The sequence below is a fragment of the Cucurbita pepo genome, chromosome 7 (assembly GCF_057944985.1).
Source record: "Cucurbita pepo subsp. pepo isolate OVF chromosome 7, ASM5794498v1, whole genome shotgun sequence".
Lineage (NCBI taxonomy): Eukaryota > Viridiplantae > Streptophyta > Magnoliopsida > Cucurbitales > Cucurbitaceae > Cucurbita > Cucurbita pepo.
This window is the reverse complement of record NC_141804.1, coordinates 6,458,344-6,468,610: the sequence shown is the minus strand read 5'-3', so window position 1 is coordinate 6,468,610 and position 10,267 is coordinate 6,458,344. Positions and strand designations below refer to the sequence as shown.

The following is a 10,267-nucleotide window of genomic DNA, read 5'->3' as shown; positions in this document are numbered from 1 at the left end:
GTGCTTATTAGTCATCCTTGGACTAGTTTCATAAATTCAGCTAAGTTCATTAAATGCAACTTATAGTGCATTTAATTCATCTCTTTCTTGAAGCTCAACTTTTCACAACATACAAGGGAGGTCCCCAGCGTCTTCTAGAATTTCCTATGATGAGTTCACCATAGCTTGAATATAAGTGTATAGGTTTGTTGTAGCTTCTTGGTTCTTGTCCTTGTAATTGGACCTTGAGGTATGGAAATTCCTTGGTCGTGGTTCATATCATTCTCCCCCTCTTGAGAAGGATTCATCCTTGAATCTCAGCCATCACCTACATCAAAAGGACTCAAATCAACAACATTAAAAGTTGCACTAACACCGTACTTACCTGGTAAATCAATTTTATAAGCATTGTCGTTGATACGCTCAAGAACTTGAAAAGGTCCCTCCTCGTGGTAAAAGCTTAGATTTTCTTTGAGTAGGAAATCTTTCTTTTCGAAAATGCACCCAAACCCAATCTCCCGGCTTGAAGATGACAATCTTGTGTCCTTTATTAATTCGGGTGGCAACCTTGGAATTTTGCTTCTCAATTTGTTCTTTTACTTGCTTGTGCTGAACAAACTCAACCTTGGCTTTAAATTCACAAACTCTTTTGATGGTATATAACAAGTCAATGGGAGATTAAAGGATTAAAGCTATAAACAATTTTAAAAGGTGTGCATTCAGTAGTTCTATGAACAACCCTATTATATGCAAATTCTATAAATGACAAACAATCCTCCCAAGTCTTAAGATTCTTATCAATAATAGCCCTAAGCATAGTAGTTATGGTTATGTTAACAACTTCAGTTTGTCCATCCGTTTGAGGATTATAAGTAGTTGAATATACTAGCTTAGTTCCTAACTTAACCCATAAAACACGCCAAAAGTGGCTTAAAAATTTTACATCACGATCACTAACGATGCTTTTAGGAATGTCATGCAATCGTACAACTTCCCTAAAGAACAAGTCGCTATATGTTTTGCATCATCAGTTTTGTAACAAGGAATAAAATATGCCATTTTACTAAATCGATCAACCACAACAAAGATATTATCATAACCTTTCCTAGTCCTAGGTAAACCTAAAACAAAATCCATTGATATATCATTCCAATGACCATTAGGAACAGGTAATGGGGAGTATAAACCATGTGCTTGAAGCCTAGACTTAGCTTGTTTACATTCTATGCAACGAGCACAAACTTTATGAACATCATGTCTCATTTTAGGCCAAAAATGTTCAGAGAGCATATCATAAGTTTTAGAAACTCCATGGTGTGTCATTAAACCACTCCATGAGCTTCCCTCACAAGTAGCTCACGTATGGAACAAGATGGTATGCAAAGTTTGCCTTTTTGGAACAAAAATTCATCTAACAAAAAGCAATTATCCACAATGAGTCATTTTTCACAAGATTCAACAAAAGGAGCAAAGAACATGTCATCTCGATACAAATCTTTATGTGTTCAAAACTCAACAACTTAGCATTCAAAGTATTGAGGAGGACACACCTTCGTGATAAAGCATCTGTAACAATGTTCTCCTTACCTTGTTTATATTTTATGACGTAAGGGAATGTTTCAATAAATTCTAACCACTTAGCATGTTGTCTATTGAGTTTATTTTGTGCTCTCAAATGCTTTAAACTTTCATGATCCGTATGAATAACGAACTCCTTAGGCCAAAGATAATGTTCCCAGGTTTGCAATGCACGAACCAAAGCATAAAGTCCTTTGTCGTAAGTTGGATACCTAACAGATGCACCAGTCAACTTCTCACTAAAGAACATTAAAGGTCTTTGATTTTGCATTAATACAGCACCTACCTGTACTCCACTAGCATCACATTCAATTTCAAAGTTGACTCAGTAGCAAGCAAGGGAGCAGAACTCAATTTTTCTTTCGAAGTGTTAAAAGCAAGTTCTTGATCTTTTTCCCATATAAAGGATACATTTTTCTTAACAAGTTCATTAAAGGGTGATGCAATTGTACTAAAATTCATAATGAACCTACGGTAGAAACTTGCAAGATCATGAAAACTTCTTACCTCACTTACACTTTTAGGTGTAGGCCAATCTTTTATAGCCTTCACTTTCTCCTCATCAACCTCAACACCATTAGATCAAACTAAAAACCCACGAAAGTTAACTTATTCCATGCAAAAGCTACATTTCTTTAAATTTACATACAAACATTCATTTCTTAAAGTAGTCAAAACATTGCGTACATGGGTAATATGATCATCTAAAGATTTAGAGTAAATAAGGATGTCATCAAAATAAACAACCACAAACTTACCTAAGTATTCTCGTAAGACATGGTTCATTAGTCTCATGAATGTACTAGGTGCATTAGTTAATCCAAAAGACATAACCAACCATTCATAAAGACCATACTTGGTTTTAAAAGCTATTTTCCACTCATCCCCAATATGCATGTGAATTTGATGATAACCCGATTTTAAATAAATCTTAGTAAAAAGATTACATCCATGCAATTCATCAAGCATATCATCTAATCTAGGAATTGGATGCCTATACTTTATAGTTATCTTGTTTATAGCAATACAATCAACACACATACGCCAAGAACCATCTTTCTTAGGTACAAGAATAACTGGAACAGAACAAGGACTCAAACTTTAATGTACATACCCTTTAGCAAGGAGTTCACTTACTTGCCTTTGTATCTCTTCATGATAAGCGCCTACAATGCTGGAATTTGCAAAGCTAGAGGTCCTCTAGAATCCTTGCAAAACGCTCATAGAGAAAGCTAACTTAACGGATTGATTCCAACCAAGAGCTGGTTAGAAGATGAATGACTCTTAGATTGAACTTGGAATCTATGATGGTCACTCTTAGATACCAAGACAATTCACTCCAGAATTAGCTTGATCAAAACTAATTCAATGAATCGGTTGAAACATCAAACCTAAAGCAAGGTTTAAAAAAAATAACACCAAAAGGGTTTCAAGAAAACACAAAGGTTTTTTCTGTATTCAACAAATCATCAAACATGAATATTACATGCCTTTAAATAAGCCCAAAAGATAACCCTAACATAATAAGATTCAGTCATCAACCACAAATCACTAATAAATGCCATTAAATACAAATTGAAGAAAATAAGGCATTTATACAAACTATTAATAAATGCTATTAAATATAAATGGAAGAAAATAAAGCAATTCATAAATTGTCTTAATTGGTAGTTCAACTACCATTGGTAAGTCTTTTAATCACTTTCCAATATCAGCCACTCCATTATTTTCTTGATTTGATTCTTGAATCTTCTTTGTATTGCATCTTGTAAATTGCTCGTTCGGGTACATGGAAGTGATCAGTTGTTGAATTCATATCATCCCCCTTTCTTTAAAAGGATTTGTCCTCAAATCAAATTCTTCGTTCTTTCCGGACAAGAACTGAATATTGTTTTTTTTTTCCACTCTTTTTTCTCACCTTTAGCTTAGTTTATTCTCTCCACTGTTGTTCTTCTTATTCTTTTCTTTTCTTCTCTAATTTCAATTGGTCACACGATACTTCATATGGAGACAATGAAAGCAAAGTAAATTTCTTCACTTTTAGGTCATGATCCTCACATGATTCAGAGCTTGTGGAAGAAATCGCAGCATATGAAGATGAGTATGTTGAAGAAGGTAATTCCATATCTTTGATCACAAGAAGGGTACTCAATGATCAAATCAAGGAAGAGAAATTTGAAGATCAAAGGGAAAACTTGTTCCACACAAGATGTTTGGTCAAAGGAAACCCATGCAGCTTGGTGATTGATAATGGAAGTTGCACAAATGTGGTAAGCAGCTTCCTTGTAAAAAGACTTCAACTTTCTGTCCATCCCCATCCAAAACCATACAAACTTCATTGGTTAACAAACAAAGAAGAAATTAAGGTGAACTCCCAAGCTCTTATTTCTTTTACTCTTGGAAGATATAAAGATGAAGTTCTTTGTGATGTCGTACCAATGCATGCGGGGGACATCTTATTCGGCCGACCTTGGCAATATGATAGAAAGTTAACATTTGATGGTTTGATGAACAAGTATATTTTTACTTTGTGTGGGAAGAAATTTACTTTACTTCCATTGTCTCCATATGAAGTACATTGTGACCAATTGAAATTAGAGAAGAAAAGAAAAGAACATGAAGAACAACCGTGGAGAGAAGAAACTAAGGTAAAAGAGAGAGATAAGAGTGAAAAAAAAAAAGAGAAAAGTGAGGGGCAAAGGATGAGTGAAAACCAAGAAAGAAAAAAAAATGATTTTGAAGAAAAGAGAGAAAATGTGAGTTTGGTTATAAGAATGGGAGAAATGAGGAATATGTTAGCCCAAGAACCAAAATTTGTACTTATGTGCAAAGGAATGTGTTTAGCAATGGAACCAAAAACTGATGATGCTTTGCCAAGTATTTTAAGTCTCTTTTGCAGGAATTCAATGACATATTTCCACATGAAGATGCATGTACCGGGTTACCCCCTCTAAGAGGGATTGAACACCAAATTGACTTTGTACTTGGGGCAACTCTTCCAAATATGGCTGCCTATAGGATCAATCCCACCGAGACTAAGGAGATTCAGAGACAAGTGGAAGAACTCATGGATAAAGGATATGTTAGAGAAAGCATGAGTCCTTGTTCGGTTCCTGTGATTTTGGTACCCAAGAAAGATGGCACGTGGAGGATGTGTGTTGATTGTCGAGCCATCAACAAGATAACGGTAAAGTATTGACACCCTATTCCTAGATTGGATGACATGTTGGATGAATTATATGGTGCTAATCTATTTTCAAAAATAGATCTTAAAAGTGGTTATCATCAAATTCGAATGAGTGGCTCGTTATGCCGTTTGGCCTTACAAATGCACCAAGTACTTTTATGAGGCTAATGAATCATGTTTTGAGAGACTATATTGGAAAATTTGTTGTTGTATACTTCGATGATATCCTTGTTTACTCAAAAAGCTTGAATGATCATATTTTGCACGTTAAAATTTTTTTGTTTAAACTTAGAGAAGAGAAGCTTTATGCCAACTTCAAAAAGTGCGGTTTTTGTCTAGACCAAGTCAACTTCCTAGGGTTCTTAGTTGGAAAGAATGGAGTACAAGTTGATGAAAAAAAGGTAAAAGCTATTAGAGTGTAACGACCCGAAATTTTCTACTTAATTTAAGATCGCTACTGTATACATACCATAAACATTGAATGCGGAAGACTTCATTTAAATTCCATAAAACATAACCTTTAACTTAAAAACACAGCCATGGACTTACGTGTTTCGAAAACATCTTTAAAACGACACAACAAAAGACCCGAAATAAAATAAATAAGCGTTTAAGTTTAAAACATCCTATTCTATCCTAAGTCTAAGAAAATGAATACCACTATCCTATGCATGTGCCATGATCTCGAGTTGCGATGCCGTCGTCAGCCGTACAGGAATGCCTTGCCTTAACCTGAAAAATGTAGTAGCACATGGCTTGAGTATTTAAAGAAATACTCAGTAAGTGACCCCACTATTGGGGTTAAATGCAACTATCACATGCAATAAAATGATGGGACCTATCTTTCGTTTCGTTTCATTTCGTTTCATTTCTTTTTCGTTTCGTTTCGTTTCATTTTTCCTACGGTGTAATCCTAACAGGTAATCGTGGATGTGTACCATATACTCTACACGCAGCCCATACGTGCGAGTATGAGCTCACCAGCTAGTTTGCACACCGCTGGGCCACTGTCCCTATCTGGTGGGCATGCTCTGGGGGCCCACCGGGACCCGTTAAAACTAAAACCGTCACGGCAGCGCTATGCAGGGCATAACGATCGTTGTCCTGCCATTTGGATGTACGCGTCCGTACCCTCGTGATGGGATAGGGGTATCCCCCCAAATGCATGATCACACAATATGCATGAGGTCCCACTAGTCCTACAGTCATCATTTAATGAACATAACCCCGTGTCACGTTTTCATGCTTACATGTCATTCTCATTCTCATTCTGTTACATATCATACATATTCCTAGCGGGCTTATGTATCATGCAATTTACCGTATTTCATGTCATACAATTCACATATAATAACATAACATAACATAACATATAGGAAGCATATCGATCCTCAGACAATTCACACATATCAATATATATGACACGTGCAGAACCACAGGGCACGTGTCAACATCAAATATAACCTTGCCGATAGTAAGGTCACTTACCTGGCTAGCTTAAGTCGTTGTCACGAATATATCTTTAACGAAAGTTTGATTCCGTCCTTTGAAATCTGGGTCAACCTATATGAGCCCATGACATTAGTTTCGGGTTTGAATTCTACAAAATTATTTCTCTAATTTACATTGGTTCATTGTTAGAAGTCTTGAAATGTTATATATCTATAATTATATTTTCATGGTTACTAATTTACATTGGTTCATTGTTACTGTGGTATAAAAAGTAGGTACAACTTAGTTATTCTGAGCTTTACTGTTCTCTCTATTTACCCTCTATATTTACCTTTCCTTTCATATTTAGTTTGTGGTTTTTAATTCCTTAATCTCTTTTTTTTTTTTATTTGTTGCCTTTTAATTCTGTTCTCATGTATTCCAAATTTACCGTGGATCTCTATTTCTAAATCTTTCGTAATCTCAGTGTTTCCTACTTCTATCTGTTTCCTATTCAGAAGTTTTCTTGGTCATTCTATCTCTAATCTATTCATATTTAATCTAATATTACTAATATGACATGATTGACTAGAATTGTATAAATGATTTGACATTTAATTTCTAACTAAAAGATGGATCATAGTAATAATTCAACAACTATAATTGGTTGTGATTTCTAAAAAAAGATAGGATAAAAGAAAATGAAGATTTAATACATACCTTATTGATCAGATCTATCTTCACGTAAATCTTCAGCAAACCTCAACTGGGTAAATGTTTTTTTTTTTCTCAAGTAAATCTGACAATTATTGTTTTTCTTTTTCTGTTTGCCGTAACTGTTACTTTTTGGCGTTAGGATAGGTTGAGGAGAGACAATTGTGGGAAGGGATGAGAGGTTAGTGGAGAGAAGTGGGGAAATGTTGTTTTTATTTATTTATTTATTTATTTATTATTAATATTTTAACTACCTTATTATAATTATTTTTATTTGTTTTTTTATTTTTGGCTGTTACATAGAGAATGGCCAACACCCACAAATGCAACGGAGTGGGATAGGCCTGAGCTGTTTTAATGCAGTAAAAAAGGCCAATCATGTTCTTTAGTGAAAAGCTTAATGGAGCACAACTCAACTATCTGACTTATGACAGAGTTATATGTACTTGTGAGGGCTTTGCAAGTTTGGAACATTTTTTTGTGGCCAAAAGAGTTTGTTATTCATACGGACCATGAAAGTTTGAAGCACCTCAAAAGCCAAACAAAGCTAAATAGGAGACATGCTAAATGGGTGGAATTCATTGAGACGTTTCCTTATGTAATCCATTACAAAAAGGGGAAGGATAATGTGGTCGCAGATGCATTATCAAGAAGGGAATGAAGACCTTGATTTGAGGACAAATCCTTTTAAAGAAAGGGAGGATGATATGAATTCAACTGTTGACCCTTTGCATGTACCCGAAGAACCGATTACAAGAAGCAAGGTTAAGAAGATTCAAGAGGCCTATACATTGCATCTTCAAAAACTAGCTAGTGTACAGGTTGAAACAAAGACTTTTGAGCCCAAAAATCTTTATAGCATTAGCATATCAAATCAAGAAGATAATGGAGTGGCTGATATTGAAAAGTAATTAGAAGACTTGACTTTGGTAGTTGAATTACCAATTAAGACAATTTATTAATGCCTTATTCTCTTCAATTTGTATTTAATAGCATTTATTAGTGATTTGTGGTTGGTGGCTGAACTTTATTATGTTAGGGTGTAACGACCCGAAATTTTCTACTTAATTTAAGGTCGCTACTATATACGTACCATAAACATTAAATGCGGAAGACTTCATTTAAATTTCATAAAACATAACCTTTATCTTAAAACACAGCCATGGACTTACGTGTTTCGAAAACATCTTTAAAACGACACAACAAAAGACTAAATAAAATGAATAAGAGTTTAAGTTTAAAAAACATCCTATTCTAGCCTAAGACTAAGAAAATAAATACCACTACCCTATGCATGCGCCATGGTCTCGAGTTGCGATGTCGTCGTCAACCGTATAGGAGTGCCTTGCCTTAACCTGAAAAGTATAGTAGCACGAGGCTTGAGTATTTCTAGAATACTCAGTAAGTGACCCCCTATCGGGGTTACGCAACAATCACATGCAATGAAATGATGTGACCTATCTTTCCTTTCGTTTCGTTTTGTTTCGTTTTCCCTACGGTGTAATCCTAACAGGTAATCATGGACGTGTACCATATACTCTACACGCAGCCCATACGTGCGAGTATGAGCTCACCAGCTAGTTCGCACACCGCTGGGCCACTGTCCCTAGCCGGTGGGCATGCTCTAGGAGCCCTTATACCGAGACTCGTTAAAACTAGAACCGTCTCGGCAGCGCTATGCAAAGCATAACGATCGTTGTTCTGCCATTGGATGTACGCGTCCGTACCCTCGTGATGGGATAGGGGTATCCCCCCAAATGCATGAGCACACAATATGCATGAGGTCCCACTAGTCCTACAGTTATCATTAATGAACATAACCACCTGTCACGTTTTCATGCTTACATGTCATTCTCATTCTCATTTCTTTACATATCATACATATTCCTAACGGGGTTATGTTTCATGCAATTTACCGTATTTCATGTCATACAATTCATGCAGTTACATTCAAATATTCAATACAAACAAGCCATAATCGTTCAAGGACCACACATCGTTACATGCATTACACATCACATCAGACTAAAAGCATACATTCACGTTCACATAACTACGTACTTAAGCACAATAATCTAGCATACAATGCATCATATCATAAACAAGTTATAACGTAAACACTTCATAGTCATATCGTTTTCTCACTTACCATAGCCTTAACGTTCTTATACCTATCACAGACATATCATTACGTAACGTACCTTAGTCATATCATCACCAGAACGTATCATAACGCCATCGCTCTATCAATCTATCACAAACCTATCCCTTTCTACCCATAACCTAACCGTATTCTTTCACCAATCTCTCCTATCCATAGCACTCCGGTATGTAACCTAACTTTAACGTTTCATGAACGTATCTTACTCCTATCGTTACATTTCGTTTTGTGCATCCTTCTCGTATCCTATCTCAAACATCTCCTAGAGCACATCGTACCATAATTATTATCATACAATCCACATATTATAACATAACATAATATATAGGAAGCATATCGATCCACAGACAATTCACACATATCAATATATATGACACGTGCAGAACCACAGGGCACGTGTCAACATAAAAAATAACCATGTCGATAGTAAGGTCACTTACCTGGTTAGCTTAGGCTGATGTTCCGTCGTTATCCTTAATGAAAGTCCATTGAAATCCAAGTCAATCTATGTGAGCCCATGACATCAGTTTCAAATTTAACTTTCTACAAAATTGTTTCTCTAATTTATGTTAACCCATGTGTTATACTTCATGCGAACGTTAGAGTCTTTGCTTGAGTTAGGTCTTGAAATATTTATATATGTTTGTTATAGTATTATTTTCATACAAACCATTTAATACTCATTAAAATTTCTCAGATATTCTATTTTCTTTGATGGTGTTTAATACCTTTTTAACATTTTCCAGATAATTTTCAATTATATTCACAGACTCTCCCTGTCTCTTACTGTGTTTTCCTTCTTTTAATTATCTCTCTTACTTTGTAGATGACTTTTAATATCATTAAATAAAATAAAAGGAAAACTACTAACCTCTTCAAATGCAATATCTCTTACTAGCAAAATATCTCTTTCTACCAAAATATCTCTTACTAGCAAAACTTAATCTGAACCCTTTTTGTGCTTGTTTTTGCAGGAGAGAAGAAATTCTGATCAGTTAAATCGGTTTAATCCTTTCTTTTTATTTTTGTTCGTTACTTTTTCAATTAGGTTGGCAATTACTTCTGGCCAATTTAATCGATTCATTTTGTTTCTGCTATTGATCATGACCTATCTTTCTAAGAAAATTGCTAAATAAAACTAAATAATTGGATAAAAGAAAAGGAGATGTGAAATATAACTTACCGAGAAATCTCAAATCTCTCTCCCATGTAAATCT

The 10,267-nt window shown here is 35.2% G+C and overlaps 1 long non-coding RNA gene across 1 annotated transcript; it reads right to left on the bottom strand.

Annotated features, from left to right (window-relative positions):
* Nucleotides 1-5,218: 5,218 nt before the first annotated feature.
* Nucleotides 5,219-6,995, bottom strand: LOC147791874 (uncharacterized). Its single transcript, XR_015421589.1, has 3 exons — nucleotides 6,896-6,995; nucleotides 6,233-6,307; nucleotides 5,219-5,476 (listed from the first exon to the last, which is right to left on the bottom strand). It is a non-coding gene; the product is annotated as an uncharacterized LOC147791874 (long non-coding RNA).
* Nucleotides 6,996-10,267: the final 3,272 nt, after the last annotated feature.